The sequence below is a fragment of the Lactuca serriola genome, chromosome 9 (assembly GCF_051521515.1).
Source record: "Lactuca serriola cultivar US96UC23 chromosome 9, Lser_US96UC23_V15, whole genome shotgun sequence".
In the NCBI taxonomy this organism is placed as follows: Eukaryota; Viridiplantae; Streptophyta; class Magnoliopsida; order Asterales; family Asteraceae; genus Lactuca; species Lactuca serriola.
The window spans coordinates 99,726,495-99,750,984 of NC_136416.1; positions in this window are offsets into that span (position 1 = coordinate 99,726,495).

Below are 24,490 nucleotides of genomic sequence, written 5' to 3' on the forward strand. Positions count from 1 at the left end.
ATTACACACTTTTACAACAAACGAGTATACAAAATAGTTAAGCCTTGGTAGAAGGCTACTTTAATAGAAAATATAGGTTTTTCTGAGAGATTCAAACTTTAACAAACACTTACAAACATTTACATACATTTTACAAACTTACACTTGAGACATGTTCAAACGTTTTGATAACAAACACCGACACTAAAATACTTATGAACTCACCAGATTAATGCTGATAAACTCTTTCAAAATAACTTGTATTCTCAGGTCATCAGTAGACAGGTACCGAGGCCAGCTTTTAAGAAGATGGAGCGCATCCAGGACTCATCTAATTATTTTGATTCACATTATATTTTTGGTGTCTATAACTGTACAGAACACGCTTGTATTAAAATTATATATTTAATGCAATGGATGATGTTGTTTGCTTGTTTACTTTTACTGTATTGTGATACTCTACATGACGTCCTCCGCCCCAGAACGCTTCCGCCGTTCTAGGTTTTGGGGTGTGACATTGGAGTTGTACCAGCTATACAGAAGCCTATGGAAATTTTCTGTGACAACAATAGTGTGGTTTCCATAGCCAAGGAACCAAGAGATCATGGTAGATCCAGACACATTGACAAAAAGTATCACTTCATAAGACACAAAATAGAAGAAGGACTCCTCGTAGCAAAGAGGGTATCATTGGAAGAGAATCCTGAAGTTCCCCTCACGAAGGGACTGACTAGGGTTAGGCATTTGCAGCATGAGAGAAGCATCGGGCTGAGAGACGATATTACTTTTAATAATTAGATAGTTTTCTATAACTTGTAAAAGGTAATTAACATTTGATGATTAAATGAAATTTGGTATTTATTTATGAGTAAAGTGTTACTATCCTATGTTGATCGCTTACTATTGTTTCAATTTTGCATGTTTTGACTTCCAGAATAATTATTTTATTCAAACTCTCCACAGTCGGTCATACGGTGGAAGTAGGTATTAAATTAAGACTGTCATGAATCTGACTTGTAAGATTTGTCTAAGGTGCATTAGACATAGCAATGGTTGCTACAACATTCATGAGTGCTCATAAGTTCTGAGTATTAGACTAAACTCACGCTCACTTGTATCACTTCATGGAATTTATCTCGAGTGATCGTCAGACGGTATTACCATATATATCTTCAAACCTATAGATATGAGTCATTGAGTGTGAGTTGGTTATCCATTGTGTTAGAACAAAGTTCTATCAGGATCGTATGATTCTAAGCAAAATATAAATAAGAACGTAATGAAGAACACAAGTATTGCACTGAATATGTCGAATGATTAATGCAAAGATACCCCAGAAGAGCTCGATAAAGAACTTCAATTTGTAGAGGTATTATAGGGTTACAAGAATCAACGTAATCGATTATTCTCTATTATACACATACATGCATGCATATATTTATATTAAAACCCTAACAACTTATCTAGATAAAAGGAAACTATTCTAGATAACTACGGATGGACAAGCCCAACCCGATTTCAAAACCAAAAGGCCCAAGACGCAACACTAAAATACTTAACAATCTCCCCCTTTGCATCCTTGAAGCAAAAACTTCATCCCCTTTTCACAACAGAGGGCTTTTTCACGGTTTCAAATATCCTCGGTATAATGGCCAGAATGTGATGTCTAAACGTTATGTACCACCGAAGCATATATGTGAAGTTCTTTTTATCCGCTGCTGAGTTCTCCTTGCATCGATGAATGATATTGATTATATGCTCCAGACAGTCTGTTGAAAACAGATGCTAGTCAACCAAAGCAAACAAAAAATTGTGCCTCTCACCCTTCGTGAACATGACAGTCAAATTTGTTGAATCAATCTGCCCCAACTTAATCTGATCCACATCACCAGGCTTAGACGTTGGCTTGACAGACGGTTTCTTGTTCATCACCTTTGCTATCTCCTGATCCATAGTAGCAAGCTCATGGACATAGGAGGCCAACATTCTTTTTAGATGTTTTAGAATCGGCTCATACTCCCTTTGATTTGAGAGCAGAATGTTGTAGAGCAGAATCCAATCATGTGGATTAAGGTTGGGAAGATCTGCCAGAGAAATAAAGTATTTCGTATTTGCTGTACCACGGTTGATCTTGAAGTTTACATTCACAAACCTCCCAGCAGGTGATGGTTTAAGTACCTTGACTTTTGTAATTTTCTGTGCACTCCAAGTCAAGTACTGTGGTTGACCATTCTTCAAATAAAAATCTACTAACTCTCTGTCAACCTTTGGATTCGGATGAGGAACCTCAGCAGTGACATCGAAACAATGAAAGGTAAATGCTTTTCTTGTGATTGGCATGTCGAACTGCGAGTCCTTTGAATTGTCACAATCGAACGAAGCAATCGGTTCCAACCAGTACATAGAAGGAAACTCAATCGTCTGATTGATGAGTGTATCTCTGTCCCATTTTGGAAACAGAGTCTTCTTGCATTGCAAGACATCCTCCTCTTCCTTATTCTTTGCCTCTTGTGCCACCTTCATCGTTTCATCAAGCTCTTTGTCCCTCTTCTTTCTTTTAAGGGCTTCAGCGATAGTCTCTTCAGTATCACTATCACTATCGGCTTGAACTTGCTTTCCAGAAACCGAAGCTAAATTATTCTTCAGTTCTGTTTTGTCTTTCAGATCTGCACTCTCTTCTCCCCCTTGTTTCGGAAGAAAGACCTTCTCCGAGACACCCTTCATCTCACTGAGAATTGTAATTACAGGAAGGAGTTTGGACTGGAGATGCTTCCGGATGGTTAAGGTCAAGAAGGGATCATGAGCTTCAAGAAGAGTAGTCCAGATATTCTTCACATCACCAGCACAACTTTGATAAACTGCCCTTTGAGTCTTTAACAGAGAGATCTCTTTTTCTTCCTGGGCCAGTTGAACTTTTTGGAGATCAATTGTAGCTTGGTGTTTTATCAGGTCCTCCTTCAACGTACTTTCTGCAGAAAGAGAAGCAAAACGAGAATCCAAAGATTGGAGAAAAGATGTGGATTCTGTTTTGAGATCAGTACGAAGGGCTTCAAATTTTGTGGTTTCATCTTGAAGAGTTTTAGAGAAGGAGTCCACCGAAGCTTGATATTTGGCCGCATTTGTGTCAGTATGAGCTTTTAGAGAATCAAGGAAAAGCTGAGTTGTGTGAACAACCTTAGTAACCTCATTCGTGGCCTTTGAACAAGAAGTGGCTGACTTATCTACTGCTTCTGTGGATGTCTCAATAGCATCGGTGTATTGCTGAATGGCAGTCTCCAAGAAGGCTTTTAAAACAACACTGCCATAAGCTTTGCTATCAGCAAGCAGTCGATCCAACTTTTCATTGATGTCCTATATATGTTGACTGGTGACAGGAGCATCAGGATCATTATCTGTTGGAATTCTATAAGGACTGTAATACAGCGAGTCATAGTCCTCATCATCTCCACTGAGAGTAGCACCAGAGGTAGAGGATGGGGTTGGGGATGGTGGTATGTTGATAACAGGAGTATCAATCACAGTAGTAGCCCCTGTATCAGATACATTGACTTCCACTGTGATTTTAGGAATGGTGGTAGTGATGGATTCGGTTGTGAGAGGAGTTGAGAGAGGTATAGTTGAGACAGGAACAGAGGTAATGATCGTTGAAGGGGATAGAGAAGTTGGTTCAGTAAGAATGGGTGGTATATCGGTGGGAGTAGAAAGTGGAGCTTTCTGTTTTGGTGCTAGAGGTGGAGTGGAAATTTTAGTAGTTTTGGGAGAGGCTGGTGGAGTTGGAGATCTTTGAGGTGTGGGCTCTTTGGTTGAAAACTGAGGATTCTCGGCTTCTGCGTCTTGATCTTCAACCGTATCAGATCCAGGAGAAAAGTTCCCCTTGGGTCTGTTATCCATCTTCTTTATCTTCTTCGGTTTTGATTGAGAAGAATCCCCTTCACCAGACTTTTTCTTTGAAGATTTTGGCTTACCCTCCTTAGTTTCTTCTTTCTCTTTCTTTATTACCCGTTTGCCTCTGTTAGCAGGCTGATCCAAGGCATCAAGTGCGGCTTGTTGTTCTTTAGACAGAACCCTTGGACCAAGAGGAGAGCGTTTACGGTATTCGGCTATCACATTGCTTTGTGCCGAAACACACCTGTACATGGATTCCGGAATCAATCCATAGTGATGAAACTTACGTGGATCGGATATGATGATCTTCTTTGTATGGAATGAGGCAATAGAGGCAAGAAGAGCATCCTTCATGACAGGTATCTCCAAAGAATCCATGGCCTTCTTTGTAATCAGGGTCCAGAAACAACCACAAGAGATCTCTGAATGACGGGTCGTTATGTTTAAACTCTGCACTACTTGGGACCAGATTATAGTGCCATCATCTAGGTTGATCCCGTTGTATAAACCATAAAGAATGGTAAGAAAACCTTTGCTTGTTGTGTCTGAACCACCACATATTGCCGCCAAACCCTTGATTAGCAATGTCAGCAACCCATTCCATTGCGATGGTAAACACGATTTCTTGACCTTTGCAATCGTTGTAAGCACATCTGTGTATCCCATCTCATACATCATCGTGAATAGTTGTGTTGTAGTGACGAAATCAGGCGAGATGATCGAACAATCAACTGCAAGCCCCATAATGGAACAAAACTTCGCCTTAGAGATCGAGGATTTCTTGTCATGAATTGTGAAGTAGATGCGATCTTTATTCTTGTCATAAGTCGCTGATGAGTAGACTTAAGATAGCAGCGACATTGGAACCACTTCAACCTGGGTTAGGGCTAACAACAGGGGGGAATACTTTAGACATTCCACAACATATAGCATATATGAGTCATATAGGAATGGACTCATTTCGATAATCATATTTTGGTTGGGTTTGATTGCAAGCAAGGAGGACGTTGTAGTTTGATCATGTGTAGAAGATGAAGTCGCCATTGATAAACGAAGAAGAAGATGAACAGTTTGAACTTGTAGGAGTGAGATAATTCGAGATTGGTAAATAACAAATAAAGCGATCTCCCCTATTTATACCGTTGCCTGGAGAGAGAAAAACGTGATGAGGAGGTTGCTAAAGCGTCGCCTGAAAAAGCGCGATTTGACAGTGTGGTTAATCCCAGGAAAACGTCAGAACGCGTGGGTTTTGAAATGTGCGCACCGAAATCTTATCTTCATACCGTTTGAAATTCCATATATCCCCTTGTTTGGTCGCAACCGATAACCAAAACTTATACCAAACAACAATAAGAATATTGGAAAATATTAATTTTCGTTCATAAGAGTGTGAAAGATAAAGAAAAAAAGCAAGTGTGTATTTGACGTGAGTGATGTCTTTTTAGAAGACAGAAAGCTGAGGATTTCGGGCAAGAATCACTTCCTTCAAAGTCAAGAGAGACTTGAAGTGCTTGTGTCGTTTCCCGAAAAATATGATCAACTGTTTGTTAATAAACATTGAAAGGCTTCTTTTGATCATAGGTATTGGGTGGCTGTCCTCCAACCGAACATCGAGTTTTAACATAAAACCGATTGTTGGTAGAGGTACCTGTGAGACCGATGTGATCTATTGAACAGGTAGGTGGGATTTATTTAATGACTTATAGGAAGCAGAAATCTCAAAAAAAATAAACTGGACCTCTTTGGGAAGAAATGTCTTGGCTGTAGACAATTTCATAAAAGATCACGCAAAATAAAAAGAGATTTCCTTAGGTAACCAGTAAATGCTTGAGTATATCACTCACCGTCAATTCGTTTTTTGTGTCGGATTTTGGGTTTCACTTAGAACGTGGTAATCGTATCCAAGATCATAAACACAGATGTTGTGTAACCATAAACCTCAGTGGTAAAGACCGAGAGTCTCAAGGGTTACATTAGTGAACCGAAGGTAGATGGAGAATATGAGGAGGTGGTTTAGGAACCAAATGTACCTTCTGCTAGATAAGCGTGACAAAGCAGAGAAACTCTTAACTCATATGAGAAGAGTAAGGTAGCTCTAGACCGAGTGAGGTAAAATAGCCTAATTTGGAAGAAACGATGGGTATCGATTGAATCATTAAGGCTTACTCAAGATCATAGAGGCTTAAGACAACATACAGCAGCATGCTTCTAGGGACCCTTAACTAGGTTGTGTGAAAGTTGAAACATACCTGCTTTAGATCTCTCGACGATTATACTTGTGTTTACCTGTTAATGACAGACACCAAACAGAACAAACAAGCAATTGAAACAAATAAAAGACAAAATATTTTTGGATTTTTGAAATTTTTCTGAAAAAGAATAAAAAACAGAAAGACAAATTATTTTTGGATTTTTGAAATTTTTCTGAAAAAGAATAAAAACAGAAAGATAAAATATTTTTGGATTTTTGAAATTTTTCAGAAAAAGAATAAAAATAGAAAGATAAAATATTTTTGGATTTTTGAAATTTTTATGAAAAAGAATAAAAACAGAAAGATAAAATATTTTTGGATTTTTGAAATTTTTCTGAAAAAGAATAAAAAACAGAAAGACTTACAAAATATACAACCGAAACCATATCTTATTAACGAGAAAAGCAAAATAGATCGATCATGCAGTTTTCCTCTGTTCCGGAGAATTACGGAGCCGAAATAGACAGAGCGGTCTGTCCATGTCGGTTCCCCAAAAATCTAGAGCAGAGATAGACCGAGCGGTCTGTCTATTTCGGTTGTCTTAATTTTAAAGAGAGATTTGAGGATTCGGTACCGACTCTCCTTCCATCATACCCAAACCTTGTAAGATTTTATTGAAGGTTGTTTCTGGTAAGGCTTTTGTAACAATGTCTGCTAGTTGATCAGCAGAACGAACAAAATGTACTTCTACGTTCCCGTCTTCTACATGATCCTTGATGAAATGATACCTGAGTGCAATGTGCTTGGTTTTCGAATGTTGCACTGGATTATGACAATTCCTGATTGCACTTTCAGAGTCACAATAGAGAGGGATCTTTTTCATACTCAGCCCATAATCTCTTAACTGACTTTGAATCCAAACAACCTGAGAGGTACATGATGCGACAACAATGTATTATGCTTCTGCTGTGGATAAAGAAACACAGGTTTGTTTCTTTGATTGCCAACTGACAAGTTTTCCGTCAAGGAATTGACATCCTCCGGTAGTGCTTTTCCTGTCCAGTCCACATCCTCCAAGATCAACATCTGAAAAGGCTTGTATGAAGAATCCAGATCTTGCAGGATACCAGAGACCAAGAGATGAAGTCTTCTTCAGATATCAAAAAATATTCTTCACAACAAGCATGTGGGGTTCTCTTGGATTAGCTTGAAACCTGGCACAATAACAAACAGAAAACATGATATCTGGTCTAATAGCTGTTAGATACATAAGGGATCCTATGATTTGTCGATAAAGAGTTATGTCCACAGCCGGTTTCTCCAGGGATGGAGTTAGCTTGGTGCCGAATGCCATAGGAACCTTTACTTTTGAATCACCCTTCATTCCAAATTTAGTCAGCAGATTTTTGGTGTATGCTTCCTGGTTTATAAAGATACCTTCTGGTCCCTGTCTAATATTCAAACCGAGGAAAAAGTTAATTGGACCCATTGTGCTCATTTCAAATTTAGTCTCCATCAACGTTCTAAATTCAACGGTTAAGCTAGGATTCGTGGAACCGAAGATGATATCATCGACATAAATCAGAACAATCATCAAATGTTCGCCTTCCTTCTTTCGAAAGAAGGTTGGGTCAACCGAACCTTGTTTAAACTTTGACATTTTTAGAAAGCGAGTAAGCATTTCATACCAGGCTCTTGGTGCTTGCTTTAGCCCATAGACAGCTTTATCCAGCACATAGCAATGATCCGGGTACTTTTCATTCACAAAACTAGGTGGTTGCTCAACATAGACAGTTTCTTCTAATTCTCCATTCAAGAATGCACATTTGACATCCATTTGGAAAACTTCGAAGTTCTTGTGAGCGGCATATGCTAGAAAAATTCGAACAGACTCTAACCTTGCCACAGGAGCAAAAGTTTCTTCATAATCAATCCCTTCTTCTTGACAATTGCCTTTTACAACTAACCGAGCCTTGTTACGAATGACATTCCCTTCTTTGTCCAGCTTATTCCTAAACACCCATTTCAAGCCGACAACAGAGGCATATTTCGGTGTAGGAATCAATCTCCAAACTCTGTTTCGTTCGAATTCATTGAGGTCATCCTGCATTGCTTGAACCCACTCAGAATGATCAAGTGCAACATTTACGGTTTTCGGCTCTATTTTGGAGATAAACGAATTAAACATACAAAATTCCACTTTAGAGAATAATGCTTTTTGTTTCGCCTTCAGCTGAGATCTAGCAAGAACACTTTTGGAGGATTCACCAATAATTTGCTCTTTGGGATGGTCTTTTGTCCATTTATTAGCGGAGGATAGAGTGGATCATATTCTGGATTTAGTTCTGCTTCAACTTCAATTTCAACATCTGACTAATCCCTTTCACCTTCGTCAGTAGAACTGTCACTTGTTTTCTCCTTCTCCCCCTCGACTGGCGAAGTGAAGTCTTTGTTTTCAGCAGAATCGGCAGTGGGTATCTCCCCCTCGATTGGACTATCACCTGTTGATTTCGGTTCAGTTGTTTGAGTATCAGTTGAATGCGTAGATATTGGGGCGGAATTGGGATTCTCCCCCTCAACAGGAACTTCAGATGGTTTGAAAGTGGTAGAGTTCTCCCCCTGGAACGTTAAATCGGTGTTTGAAGTACTAGGTGATGGTTTAGGAGTAGGTGTTTCGTTTTCCATTGATTTGGCAGCTTCGTCTATGACTTTCTTCAGATTATCTACTCTGTTGTCTGCTGCTGTTGCCTCCGAATGTATTGCCTTTTTTGGTTCATCGAATAACCGAATGTATTCATCAAACAGGTTGGATATTGGAACCGAGACCTGTCCAGATTCCGGAAAGATGTCTCTTGAAGCGTCTTCTGTTCTTTGAACTTTCTTCATGTAATTATCATCAAAGGTGACATAATAAGTTTCTTCTATTCTTTTAGAACGCTTGTTCAACACCCGTTATGCTTTTGATGACAGAGAGTAACCCAGAAAGATCCCCTCATCGGCTTTAACATCAAACTTATTTCGGTTTTCTTTAGAATTAAAGATAAAGCACCTGGAACCGAAAATGTGGAAAAACTTGACGTTTGGTTTCCGATTGTTTAAGATCTCATAAGGAGTTATCGAGAATCTCTTGTTGAGTAGGGACCGATTCTGAGTATAACAGGCAGCAGCAATGGCATCAGCCCAAAAGTATAGAGGTAGAGAGGCATAACTGAGCATGGTTCTTGCTGCTTCACACAATGATCGGTTTCGTCTTTCAACAATCCCGTTTTGCTGTGGTGTATAAGGGGCCGAAAAATTGTGTGTTATCCCCTTATCAGCCAGAAAGTCTTCGAAATCCTTGTTTTTGAATTCCAACCCATTGTCACTTCTGATGTTTCTCACTGTCTTCTTTAATTGAACTTCCACTTGATTGATGAACATCTTCAGCTTGGGAGTTGCATCTGATTTCTGTTTAAGAAAGAAAACCCCACGTGAAGCGTGAAAAATCATCTATAATAACCAGAATATACTTACTTCCACCGATACTCTCTATAGCAGAAGGTCCACACAAGTCGATATGTAACAATTCAAGTGCTTCCACTATCTTAGTATTAATGCGTGTAGGGTGGCTTTTTCTGCTCTGCTTACCCATCTCACATGCTGCACACAAATGCTCCTTTTCAAACTTGAGAAGAGGAAGACCTCGAACGTGATCACCAATCACTAATTTGTTGATATCTTTGAAGTTTAGGTGAGATAGACGTCGATGCCAAAGCCAACTTTCATCAGTGTTTGCCTTTGATAGCAGATAGATAGCTGGTGTCCCCCGAATAGGATTAAGATTCAGAGGATACATTTCTCCTTTTCGTGCAGATTTCAGCAGAACTTTCTTGGTTTGTTTTTCTATTATCTCAGATCCTTCATCATCAAATGATACCTTCAAGCCTGTGCCCACAACTAATTGTGATACACTGATGAGGTTGTGCTGCAATCCCTCTACATAAGCCACCTTTTTGATGGAGAAGTCTCCATTAGTTATCATCCCATATCCTTTGATTGTTCCATAGGAATTGTTTCCAAACTTCACCGATCCACCATCCTTTAGAGACCGAAATTCCCTTAATTCCTCCTTTCTCCTTGTCATGTGACGCGAGCAGCCACTGTCTATATACCATTCGTTATCAAACTGCTCGTCACTGATTATCTGCAAATTTAAGCAGATTTAGGAACCCAAAGTTTCTTGGGTCCTGGTGAGTTTTTCACAGAGAAAGGAATAACAATAGAAGCATCAACTAAATAAGTTCGTTTAACAAGAGTCGTTTGATCTTTTCTTTTGATGCTAAACACGTTGATTTTTGTTTTATCTTCTTTAAATCTTAATATATCTTTTGGTGTTTCTTTAGATGGTTTAGTGTTTTTCGTTGGATTCCTAGGTTTAGTGCAGGATCTCTTATTTTCATTCTCGGAGTCTGATAACAGCTTTCCTTTTCCTTTGGTGTCCTTTAATGAATTTGTTTCATCTTGGGATCTGGAGGATCCATGTCTAGAATTGGGATCGAAACTGGTTTTAGGACCGAATCTAGATCGAGAGCCGAATCTGGGTTTAGGACTGAACTTGGGTCGAGGACCGAAACTGGGTTGAGAACCGAGACTTGACTTTCGGTTTTGGGATTTGGAATAATAGGAATTTGGACTGAAATTTTTCTTTGACTTTTCCTTTCCTTTATCAATGGATTCTGTCCTAGAAGGCTCATAGTTAGGATTTTGAGAATTCCAATGCCTTTTCCGTTCATTCAGATTCGAGGCATATCTTTGACTTCTGAGTCTTTTCTGTTCAGCTAGCTCCTTCTGAGATTTGTGAACATTGAGGCTGGCCTTTGGTTTCTCCTTCTGAGTTGCAGTTGTCTTATCTTCCATTTTGGTTTCGGTACTTTCCTTAGTTTGAACTTCCGGTGCTTCCTGTCTCTTGAGTGGACCTTTCGGTTCTTTCCACTCGATTGGAGCATCAGGTTCAACTAACGGTTCTTCAGGAACATCTTTAGTTCCGCTTGTGCTGGGAATATCGAAACCGGAAGGTTTATTGATGGGTTCTGGTATGTATCGTCCTTTGACTCTCCATGTGGTTTTCTCAGACAATCCCACGGTTTCATCTGCATTATCAATGGGAGCAGACCAGAAATAGTCTTCACATCCCTCAGTGTTATCCTCGTCAATTATTATCCTTAATTCTGCTGTTTGTCTTTGAGTGACTCCAGTCACAGCATAAACCTGATTTGGCATGGTCTGTACCTTTTGATAGACCAAGGCTTTTTCTTTGAGTTTCGGTTTCTGTTCCTTTGACAGACGAGCAAACTCAACCGAATTTTCTGAAATAAGAGGTTTTTCGCTCTGGGTTTCATTTTTCACAAACTTAGAACAATCAACAACGTCCTCTACTGAGATTTCACTCATTTCACTCTCCGCATCAAATTCAGATGAATTATCTAAGTTTATTTTATTATCTTTAACAATTTTGCCATTTGACTCATCGAATGTTCGTATAGTTTCGGTTTTAATCTTTAACCTGTCATTTTCATCTATGATATCTTTTAACATACTTTTATGTTCCTTAGAATCGATGAAGGTTTCTATCTTATCTAAACCTAGCCTATACGACATGGATGTTTCTTCAGAGGATACTTCTGATTCACACTCTGCTATAACCTCATCTTCCATAAATTCAAGGAAGGGCAAAATCATTTTATGTATTTTCTTTCCAATTTCAAAATTTAGATGTAATTGAGCAATATTAGTATAAAGACGCTTAGCAATTAAACAAAAAACATTTCTTTGTTTTAACAATTTTAAATTGTCTCTTTGCAAATAAATACTCTCATCCTTAGCCCTAACTAACTCTGCTTCCTTCTGCTCAATCCAGATCCTCCTCCCCTCACTTTTTGAAGACACCCTGCCGAGTTGGTCAGTTAGGTTAGAGTTTGCTAAGCGGGTTTGCATGAGGCTACTACTTAGGTTGGAAAATTTAGAGTTTAGTTCATTTAATTCTTCTAGATATTCAGTTTTGGGAATTTTAATAGATTCAAGGATAGAATGTACCTTTTTGATCAATCGATCACAGTCGTTGATCTTCTGACTCACCGGCTTGCCTGCAAAACACTTGTTTTCTGCCAGGTTCGGTTCTGTGTTTGCACTTTCGGTTGATGGACCATTAGTGACGATAAAGCATTTTCCACCAGAACCTTCATTCTTTGCCACAAGCGCCTTTCCATGAGTGGGTCTTCTAACCTCTTCGTCTTCAGAGTCTGTTGACCAGACTTCTACACCACCGAACTCATCTTCCCCTGCATTTTCTTGTACAATTAGTGCATTCATCGAGCTATTGGAAGCCTTTTTCTTCTTCACTTCTTCTAGTTTACGCATGTAATACGCTTCATCATCTTCACCCTCTCTCTTCTCAACCATCTTTCTTAACATGCAATCTTTGCCAAGTGGTTCTTGCCGTGACAATAGTTGCAGTCGTATCCAGAGTCTCCTGCAAGCTTGTTTTCCTTTTTCTCTTCCACCTTTTGAGAAGAGACTTTCGGTTCATCTTTTGTTTTCTCAGAACTATAACTTCCCTGCCAGTTTCGGTTCTTATTGGTGGGAAATTTTCTTCTTGCGAATTTCTTTAGATTTGTTATCATTAAAGCATACTCCTCACTTGTAAGATCACATTCTGACATGTCTGACTCTTCTTCTTCTTCAACAACAATTTTTCCTTTAGAGACAAGAGCCAGCGATCCCATGCCAGAGACCACTTTCACCTCCTTAGTTACAACATTTTCATGTGACTTTAGTATCCCAACTAGTTTCGCCAGTGAGTAGGATTTGAACTGTTCATGTGCCTTCACAGTGGAAACCACAGCCATCCATTCTGGTCTGAGCCCGTTCATGAATGTAACTTTCTGCTCGATCATCTTCCTCTCAATTCCATGCTTGATCATCTTACTTAAGAGATGATTGAACCAATCAAAGGTCTGAATGAGCTTCTCTTCAGGTTTCTGTTCAAAAACTCCAAATTCTGACAGCAAACAGAGTTTGAATGGAGTGTTCCAGATCTTCATCAGTTAAGTAAAGTTCCTTCAACCTATCCCAGATCTCCTTAGCAGTTGTGCATGAGCCTACAAGCCAAAAAGTGTCAGATTGTAAGGCGAATCTTATCATTCTCATGGCTTTAACAATACACAGGATCTTGTCCTTCTCATCTTGTGGCATCTTCTGAACATCTGTCACCAACTTGTTGTAATCCTTCTGTGTCTTAAGGATCGTGTTTGTTTCTGAATGCACAAACGGTCCAAGATGATAGCTTCCCAGATGAGATAGCCATTATCTTCAGATCCAACCACGTAATCTTCAAAGTGATGAGCCCATACTTCGTAGTCTCGAGTGTAGAGTATGGGAACTCTAGTTGTAGATCTGATGCTGTTTGAGATGTTAATTGGGTTTGTATGCGTATCATCGTGAGACACGGTGAGCTGCTAGAATCTTACCTGTAAACTTGAGATTAGGGTTTTATCAAAAACTGAGTAGTCGTCGTTAAGAAGACGACGGCTTCGATAAAAGCGGAAACCCTAAATATTTGTGAATACAGAAGTAAAGTGTATTGATCACACAATCTCCTGCTCTGATACCAATTGTTAGAACAAAGTTCTATCAGGATCGTATGATTCTAAGCAAAATATAAATAAGAACGTAATGAAGAACACAAGTATTGCACTGAATATGTCGAATGATTAATGTAAAGATACCCCAGAAGAGCTCGATAAAGAACTTCAATCTGTAGAGTTATTATAGGGTTACAAAAATCAACGTAATCGACTATTCTCTGTTATATGCATACATGCATACGTATATTTATATTGAAACCCTAACAACTTATCTAGATAAAAGGAAACTATTCTAGATAACTACGGATGGACAAGCCCAACCCGATTACAAAACCAAAAGGCCCAAGACGCAACACCAAAATACTTAACACATTGATTGTACTAAAACACGTCAGTAACTTGATGTCATAAAACATGCTTTTGTGCATAATTCAACTGGTAGTTAGTATAATCATATGAGTCAAAGTTTATATGTTCCTTCTAGCAATAGAAGCAATATTTGGGCCCCTCGATGATTTGGTTTTGACTTATGTGTCGGGCCCAGTCAGAACCTAATTGATGTGTTCAATTTAGTTCTATGTCAAACAAATCAGAGATCGAGAAACAACTGCTGGACAATAAGTACGACATTGTTCCATGTATTTGTCCGGCTGATATATTGAGAATAGAGGATTATATGATCACTTATCTAAAATGGCGCTTCATAGTTCAACAAAGTTTTAAAAGAGCTACGATTGCTAGTTGGTTCCTGAAGTTGTATGATTGCTGGTTGGTTCCTGAAGTTGTACTTGCAACTATAGTTAAGGTTTCTAAGGTCGTAACTATATTTGGTATGAACTTGACCCGACCCGGCATGGTCTATTTGGGTTGCACTTTACCTAACAATTTGTATGGATATATTTTTTGAGAATAATATGTTTATGATCCATTAATATCTTATTAGTTATAATATATTAATATTATTTAATTAGTGTTGATCAAGAATTAATTTAGTGATCAAAAGAGGCTAAGTAAATATGGACTCTTACATATATATGGATTGGCTAAAATTTATTTAGGATGGGCTAATAGTATATGGAAGTCCGTGGATAGTCCATGGAGCTTTTAACCCATCGATCCTAGGTAAATGAGGAGGCATGGGTATTAGGGTGTAACCCTAATCCTCCATAGTATATAAAGAGGTCCTTGGTTCCAGAATGGCACTAGTGTGTGTGAGAAACAAGAGTGGGCCGATTCTAGCAAGCATTAGATTCTCTCAAGTATTTCCAAGTTTTTTTTGGCTGATTTGTGACACCACTTGAGGCATCCATACTATTGGTGCTAGGCTCTAAAACTCCAAGCATTCAACCACAAAAGAAATGTATGTTATTCTACTTAAAGTTTTGTATTACAAGTACCCCATAATATGCTAGTTAGGTTGTAAACCTTGGAAATCAAATTTTCATGTATTTTAGAGAAAACATAGATCCAAGGTTTCTAGGGTTGCATGTACACCATAGGAGTGTTAGTATGCTCAAAACCCAACAATGATGTTGTCACACCCTGAAAACCGAAGGCGGAAACATTTCCGGGGTTAACTCCACGTTGAGTATCAAATCCAATGTACATAGTAAGTAAAGTGAAACAAACATTACATTACATATTAAAAGTTTTACAATTTGTTTCAAAAGACACAGTTTATACAGTTGTGATACATAATATAGACATAATCAAAATGAACGAGCCTTGCACGCACACGATCCTGAACCAAGTAAGTCTTCGGGTACCTGTACTATCGTTGACCTGAGAACACAAGCAGTTTGAAAATCAGCATAACGCTGGTGAGTTCATAAGCAGTTTTGTTTTGTGAAAATGTTTATGTTTCCTTTCTGTTTCTGAAAATGTAACACACGCCAAGAAAATCCCATATTTTCTTGAGAGTTGGTTGTTGTTTCATAAAAGTAAAGTATGGTTTAGTTATCCAATTCATTGTTTTATGTCTTTAATGTATTAGTGTATTCCCAGGAAAGTCCCATACTTTCCTGAAGGGTAGTTATTGTAAAAGATGTAATGTTATTCAGTTGGTTACTCTTTTCTGATTATGTGTATGTTACCCAGGAATGCCCCATGCTTTCCTGTATGTTGGTTTTCAATGTGAAAGATGTATTCTGTTAGACCTGGTTATGTATAAGATTTCCCAAGAAGGTCCCATACCTTCCTGAATGTTGGTTATCATTTGTAAAAGTTGTAGACTGAATCCTGGTTATCTGTAAAATGTAGTATGTGGTTCATTATTACTATAAGTAAATCTCTGTATTCCTAGTTGCGAGTTCCATAACCATACTAAAGACTGAACCTGTGGCAATAAGTAGTCCACAGCCTTGTGGCAATAAGTAGTCCACAATCCTTATGACTTTCGTCACCCTTGAACCATTTCGGTTCAGCTGTAGCTAGCAGCCAGGTGTGGGGTAGTCAGCCCCGTATAGATCTATACACTCAAGTCATGCTCTCTAAATTCCAGAGATTCTGGTTACGGGTGTAGTCCTCCACTCGCGTATCTCTGTGGAGTGTTTGCCGAGGACGTGTCTCCAATCATACGGAATAACATATTTACTAGTAATAATAGGATAATCCTCCATTCACGTATCTCTGTGGAATGTTACCAAGGACAAGACAGTGTACGAATTATATTGTTCATGAGTTATAAATTCATGCTTTTAACAGATAAAGTGTGGAAACCATTTGTGAAATATATATAACATAACAGTTTATAAAACTCATTTCACAAATAAATGTTTAAGTAATCTGTGTATTCAACTCGTTATCAGTTGTGTAATCAATATTAAAAGCATATGAAATGTGAAGTACACATATGAAAATAAGTTTTGAGTACAAGAAAACCCTTGTACTTTGCTTGTGTTCCCCCCCTGAAAACAGTGAAAAACAGTAAAAATGGTAGGGGTATGAACTCACCGGACTCGGGAACGTGTCGGTTTTGGATACTAGGTGTTGATTCGGGGATTGTTTACTCGCGATGTCCCTATGTAAAATGAAATAATGTCCATATATATACAATTAGGGATACATTCACTAATCATATGGAACATTACACTCCAACGAGGTTAAACACCTCAAAATGAGCGTTTGGAGTGACCCAGGTGACATCTTCGGACGTGTAATGGCACTAGGGACTTGGGACTTGAGTTTACTCTCCATAAGTAAACATTTAAATGAGTTTACAACCACAAAACACACCCACACATGAGTTTACGGCCGTAAACTCATGTTGGTGTGATTTTGATGGTTTAAGGGCTTAAATGGACATGGGGATTGCTAGAATGGATTATCTAAAATGCCTTGGGACACTTGGAATGAATTTACAACATTTAAACATGAGTTTACGGCCACACTCTTAGAGTTTACGGCCGTAAACTCACCCATGGCCAAGAATGGTTAGTTTAAGCTACAAAGGACAATCACATGTGATTTTAGTTAATTTTCCAAGCCTTGAAATGAATTTAGAACACCACTTAACACACTTTTTGGAGTTTACGGCCTAGAGGTATGTTCTAAGGCCGTACACTCTCCTTTACCCATGAAAAAGATAGTTTTTGATGCTTAAAACAATCACATGTGATTCTAGAAATTTATACAAGCCATTTGAGTGTATTTGATGCATCATTAACATGGTTTTATGAGTTTACGGCCAAGGGTGTGTTCCTAGGCCGTAAACTCCTATAAATGACACTTTTGATATGATTTAAACCCTTAAACTACTTTTAGATGCATCTAGATTTTACCACAAGGCCATTGGTTGAGTTTCAAAGCATTTGGACATGTTTTAAGGCATTAAATCCCCTTTTAAGAGGAGTTTACGGCCCAAGAATATGTCTTGGCCATAAACTCTCTTTTGTCCCCCAAAAATCATGTTTAAGGTGTTTAGATGCTAAAACCAATGTCCCACATGTCATATCTAAGTCCCAACTATGATTTGGAAGGGTTAATTGGCTCAAAACCCCTTTGAATATGAGTTTACGGCCCAAGAATGTGTCTTGGACGTAAACTCACTTTTGTCACTTAAAATAAATGTTTTAATTGTTGTAAGTCCCTTCCATTAAGTCATTAAGCCATTACTAATGTCTAACATTGCTTAGGAGGGGGTTTTAGGGCTTAAAAACCCCATTGATAGGAGTTTACGGCCCAAGCTAGTTCCTTGGCCGTAAACTCATGTTCTTGGTCCCAAATCACAAATTAAACACAAAATTGAAGGCTAAAGAGGTTGAATAACAAGTTAGGGGTGTTACCTCTTTGATTTCAAGCCTTAATTCTTTGTTTTGGACCTTGATTTTGGGTTGAGGAGAGAGGTTGTGAAGGTTTAGTGATAAATTGGCCAAAGGCTTCAAATGAAGTCTTAAAACACTTTATATAGTGTTCGGGAATTGGACACGACGAAATTTTACCCGATACTGACGTTAAGTGAGGCTTTTGGTCATACCCGACCAAATTGTCGTGACTCGATATGGCCGATTCTATAATTATTCCGATCACTAAAGTGGGGTGTTAAAATGATTTTCTAAACGTATTAAGACACCCATTAAGTCATTTTAGGTCAATATAAACTAATGACTTAATAAAATGGCGAAATTGGAAACGAAATTTGAAAATGACGTTTGGTTGATCGGATTGGATTACAAGTTGTGGTACAAGAAGTGACATGAAATTTCGGGTTGTTACATTATCCCCCCGTTAGAGGGAATTTCGTCCCAAAATTCAAGACATGAGATAAGAGAAAATACAAATCATGGACCTAGAAAGAGTTGTGGATATTTTTGTTTCATCGAGTCTTCTCGCTCCCAAGTGAACTCCGGTCCCCGCTTGGCATTCCAGCGAACCTTCACCAACGGGATGCGACTCTGTTTCGTACGTTTGACTTCTCGATCCATGATTTCGATTGGTTCCTCCACAAAGTTGAGGTGTTCATCGATCTCAATCTCGTCTAATGGAATCACTAGGGTTTCATCGGATAGGCACTTCTTGAGGTTTGAAACATGAAAGACGGGATGGATGTTACTAAGTTCGTGAGGTAATTGAAGCTTATAGGCTACCGGACCAACTCTGGCGATGATTTCAAAAGGTCCAATGTACCTCGGATTAAGTTTCCCACGTTTACCAAAGCGTACAGTGCCTTTCCAGGGCGAGACCTTCAACAGAACACGGTCCCCAACCTGGAATTCTAGTGGTTTCCGACGATTATCAGCGTAACTCTTTTGACGATCGCGTGAGGCTTTTAGTCGTTCACGGATTTGAATAATTTTCTCAGTGGTTTCACGGATGATTTCAGGACCGGTAAGTGCGCTGTCGGGGACTCGACTCTTGGCTAACTGTGTATCTCCTACCTCGGCCCAGCACAGAGGGGATCTGCACTTGCGACCGTATAGGGCTTCGAACGGGGCAGCCCTAATGCTGGTGTGGTAACTGTTGTTGTATGAGAATTCGATCAATGGTAGATGTGCGTCCCACGACTTTCCAAAGTCAATGACACATGCCCTAAGCATGTCCTCCAGGGTTTGGATTGTTCTCTCGCTTTGTCCTTCGGTCTGAGGATGGTATGTCGTGCTCATATCTAGTTGGGTTCCAAGGGCTTTCTGAAGAGACTGCCAAAAGCGGGAAGTAAACCTGCTATCTCGATCAGAGATAATGGATGTAGGTACGCCGTGCAGTCGGACTACCTCTTGAATATATATCCGTGCGAGTCTTTCCATCTTGTATGATTCTTTGATTGGAACGAAATGAGCTGATTTTGTCAAACGATCAACAATCACCCAAATGGTAGCATACCCACTCGAGCACTTGGGTAGTTTGGTGATGAAATCCATGGTGATCATCTCCCATTTCCATTCAGGTATCTCAGGTTGTTGGAGTAGACCTGAGGGTTTCTGATGTTCAACTTTTACCTTGGCGCAAGTCAGACACTTGCCCACAAATGAAGCTATCTCAGCCTTCATATTTGGCCACCAATATTGTTTCTTAAGATCTAAGTACATCTTGTCAGAGCCCGGGTGAACAGAGTATCTGGTTCTATGTGCTTCCTCGATGACTAACTCTCTAAATCCTCCGGACTTAGGAATCCAGATTCGATCCATAAAACAATGGACTCCGTCACTTCTGATCTCAAGTTTCTTTTCCATCCCTCTCAAAGCTTCAGTTGTCATGTTCTCGAGTTTCAGGGCTTCTAACTGAGCTTCTCGGATTTGCATGAGTAGGTTGAAATGGATGGTTATCGACTGGCTCTTCACCTTGTTGTTGGTATTCTCCTTTCGGCTAACGACATCTGCTACCACATTGGCCTTGCCGGGATGGTAACAGATTTCACACTCATAATCACTGAGTAATTCTACCCATCGCCTTTGTCTCATATTCAAGTCTTTTTGGTCGAAGATATGTTGCAGGCTCTTATGGTCGGTGAAGATCGTGCACTTGGTTCCGTAAAGGTAATGCCTCCAAATCTTCAATGCAAAAACTACGGCTCCCAGCTTCAAATCGTGTGTGGTATAGTTGACCTTATGTGCTTTCAACTGCCTAGAGGCATATGCAATTACTTTTCCTCTCTGCATAAGCACACAGCCTAAACCTTGAGTAGACGCATCGCAGTAGACAACAAAGTCCTCTGTCCCTTCGGGTAGGGACAGGACAGGTGCGCTGCACAAAGCTTTCTTCAACGTCTGAAATGCAGTTTCTTGTTTATCACCCCAACAAAAGGGTACACCTTTCTGTGTTAGAGTGGTTAGAGGTTTGGCGATTCTGGAAAAGTTTTGGATGAACCTTCGATAATAGCCAGCGAGACCTAAGAATTGTCGGATTTCTGTGGGTGTCTTCGGTGCTGACCAATTCTCTATTGCCTTAATCTTGGAAGGATCGACATGAATACCCTCCTCACTTATCACGTGACCAAGGAATGTTACCTTCCGAATCCAGAACTCACATTTTGAAAACTTCGCGTATAACTTCTCGGATCGCAGGGTCTCCAACACTAGCCTTAAGTGTTGTTTGTGGTCTTCTTCACTTCGGGAATAGACGAGTATGTCATCGATGAATACTATGACAAACTTATCCAAATAAGGACGACACACCCGGTTCATCAGATCCATAAACACTGCCGGTGCGTTGGTTAAACCGAAGAGCATCACTACGAACTCGTAGTGTCCATATCGAGTCCTGAAAGCTGTTTTGGGCACATCACTTTCGTGAACTCGCAACTGATGGTACCCTGACCGAAGGTCTATCTTAGAAAAGTAGCTGGCTCCTTGAAGTTGATCGAAGAGGTCATCTATTCGTGGAAGAGGATATCGATTCTTAACGGTCAACTTGTTCAGTTCACGATAGTCGATACACATCCGAAAGGATCCATCTTTCTTCTTGACAAACAGAACCGGAGCTCCCCAGGGTGAGGAACTCGGTCTAATGAATCCTTTGCTAAGCAGCTCATTAAGTTGACTGGATAGTTCCTGCATTTCTGCTGGAGCTAAGCGATACGGAGACTTCGCTACAGGAGTAGCCCCAGGAATTAGGTCAATACGGAACTCGACCTGACGTTCGGGAGGAATTCCTGGAAGCTCTTCGGGAAACACATCAGGAAAATTACAGACCTCGGGGATGCTCGCGAGGTCTTTAACTTCTTGTTTCTCATTGATTACATGAGCTAAGAATGCAATACACTCCTTTCGCAGGAGTTTCTGAGCTTTGATGCAAGAAATGATACGAAGGTTGGAACCGAGTTTATTGCCATAGATCACTAGAGTTTGACCCGAAGGAAGGTTAAGACGGATGGCTTTTTCGAAGCAAAGGATATCTGCATGATTGGGAATCAACCAATCCATGCCAATAATGACATCAAAGCTCTTTATGGATACAGGCATAAGATCGATAGGAAATGAATGGTCATTTAAGGTAAGAGTGCAATCTACGAATATCTCACTCGCACTTTCTTTATCTCCGTTTGCCATTTCGACGGTAAATATTTCAGTTAGAGGTTGGGAATCATGTTTTAGGTTATGTTTGAATGTATGACTAATAAAACTTCTTTCAGCGCCCGAATCGAAAAGAATATTAGCATACGAGTTGTCGAGAAGAAACGTACCCGAGACAACATTGGGATCGGCGACTGCTTCTTCCCGTCCCATAGCAAGGACCCTTCCTGTGTTGCCAGCAGTAGTCTTCTTGGGGCAGTTCCTTTTAAAGTGCCCGGCTTCACCACAGTTATAACAGGCTTGACCAACGCCTATTCCAGAAGATTGATTTGTTGATTGAGTCGGAGCCTTGCAGTATCGAACAGTGTGCCCCTTCTTACCACAATTGGTACAGGATAGTTCTCGACAGGGACCAGGGTTGTGGTGATACTTGCATTTTTCGCAAAGAGGGAGGTTACCAACATATCGGCTGGTAGGAGTTGGTGCTGTGGATCCCACAACAGAAGCAGCAGCTACGGGGGTAGTAGCAGCATGAACTGCTACTGTTTGTTGTCTTTTGGAGGAGCCTTGGGAAGATTGACCTTTCTTCTTCTTCCAGAATTTTCTTTTCTCACCACTGCTTTTGGTCGACTCAGGGGTAGCAGTGGTGGCTTCCTCAACATCATCACTGTGGTGAATTATAGCTTGGGCTAAAGTCTTAGCACTATCATAAGTATCTGGGCGAGCAGCTAAGACATGACCTTTGGTCGGATTGGTTAACCCCCAAATAAACCTCTCGATCTTTTTGTTTTCAGGGGTGACTAGTCCAGGGCAGAGAAGGGCAAGATCATCAAATCGGGAAGTGTAGGCAGTAATATCAGAACCTTTCATCTTCAGGTTCCAGAGCTCATGCTCTAGTTTCTGCATTTCGCCTCTGGGACAATATTCAGCAAGGAGGAGTTCTTTCATAGCCTCCCAGCCCATGGCATTGGCTACAGGGAGAGTTAAGGAGTTGACTCGGCCATTCCACCAAGTCAATGCTTTATCAAGGAAGGTACAAGCTGCGAACTTGACCTTATCGGACTCATCACAGGCACAGATTTCGAAGATGGATTCGATTCTCTCGAACCATCGGGATAAGGAAATGACACCACCAGTGCCATTGAAGAAAGAAGGCTTCGCATTCATGAAGTCCTTATAGGAACCCTCCTTACGGCGTTCCTGATTACCATCTTGATTTTGATTACTACCTCCTGAACCACCAGTATTTAGCTGGGACATGGCAGCTGCCACCGCGGCGGTAACAGCTGTTTGAAATAACACGGGATCGATCTCAGGAGGAGGTGGTGGAGGGTTGTTGGAGCTGGGTCTCTTCCTGGGAGGCATCTTGATCTAATAAGATCAATAAAGAGAGAGGATGATAGGTCCTCTGAATCGAGAGATATGACAGGTATTAATTCCAATTAAGCGGTAAAGCAGGAAAGAGTTATTGAAGCAAGTAAACTATCGCTAACGGAATGATCGGGGCTCTAAACATGTAAGATGATTCGAGAAATACTCCCATAGTATTTCATGGTTTGCTACGATACTAGCTCGATGTTTGTGGTATTAGGGTAAGTTTCAGGCATACCGCATACCACAGTCACTCCCAAGCACATGTTGGCCGTGTCTCGAATGAATATAGTTGGCCAGGCTATATTGACCCTAGACACGACTACATAACTGCCCAGGTTTAACTGCAATACACTACACCCATTTACTTATGTTTTGTTCTACTTATAGATACGAATCTCGACGGTTCGGTATACTTTTATATTTTTGAAAATACTTGTAGTCTGAAGATACTTTTATTTCAGAGCACTTAGGCCCCTTTAGTGTTTATAGTTTTATACCATGTAAGGTTTGGTATACTTTATTCACTATAAACAAGGGCTCTGATACCAATCTGTCACACCCCGAAAACCGAAGGCGGAAACATTTCCGGGGTTGACTCCACGTTGAGTATCAAATCCAATGTACATAGTAAGTAAAGTGAAACAAACATTACATTACATATTAAAAGTTTTACAATTTGTTTCAAAAGACACAGTTTATACAGTTGTGATACATAATATAGACATAATCAAAATGAACGAGCCTTGCACGCACACGATCCTGAACCAAGTAAGTCTTCGGGTACCTGTACTATCGTTGACCTGAGAACACAAGCAGTTTGAAAATCAGCATAACGCTGGTGAGTTCATAAGCAATTTTGTTTTGTGAAAATGTTTATGTTTCCTTTCTGTTTCTGAAAATGTAACACACGCCAAGAAAATCCCATATTTTCTTGAGAGTTGGTTGTTGTTTCATAAAAGTAAAGTATGGTTTAGTTATCCAATTCATTGTTTTATGTCTTTAATGTATTAGTGTATTCCCAGGAAAGTCCCATACTTTCCTGAAGGGTAGTTATTGTAAAAGATGTAATGTTATTCAGTTGGTTACTCTTTTCTGATTATGTCTATGTTACCCAGGAATGCCCCATGCTTTCCTGTATGTTGGTTTTCAATGTGAAAGATGTATTCTGTTAGACCTGGTTATGTACAAGATTTCCCAAGAAGGTCCCATACCTTCCTGAATGTTGGTTATCATTTGTAAAAGTTGTAGACTGAATCCTGGTTATCTGTAAAATGTAGTATGTGGTTCATTATTACTATAAGTAAATCTCTATATTCCTAGTTGCGAGTTCCATAACCATACTAAAGACTGAACCTGTGGCAATAAGTAGTCCACAGCCTTGTGGCAATAAGTAGTCCACAATCCTTATGACTTTCATCACCCTTGAACCATTTCGGTTCAGCTGTAACTAGCAGCCAGGTGTGGGGTAGTCATCCCCGTATAGATCAATACA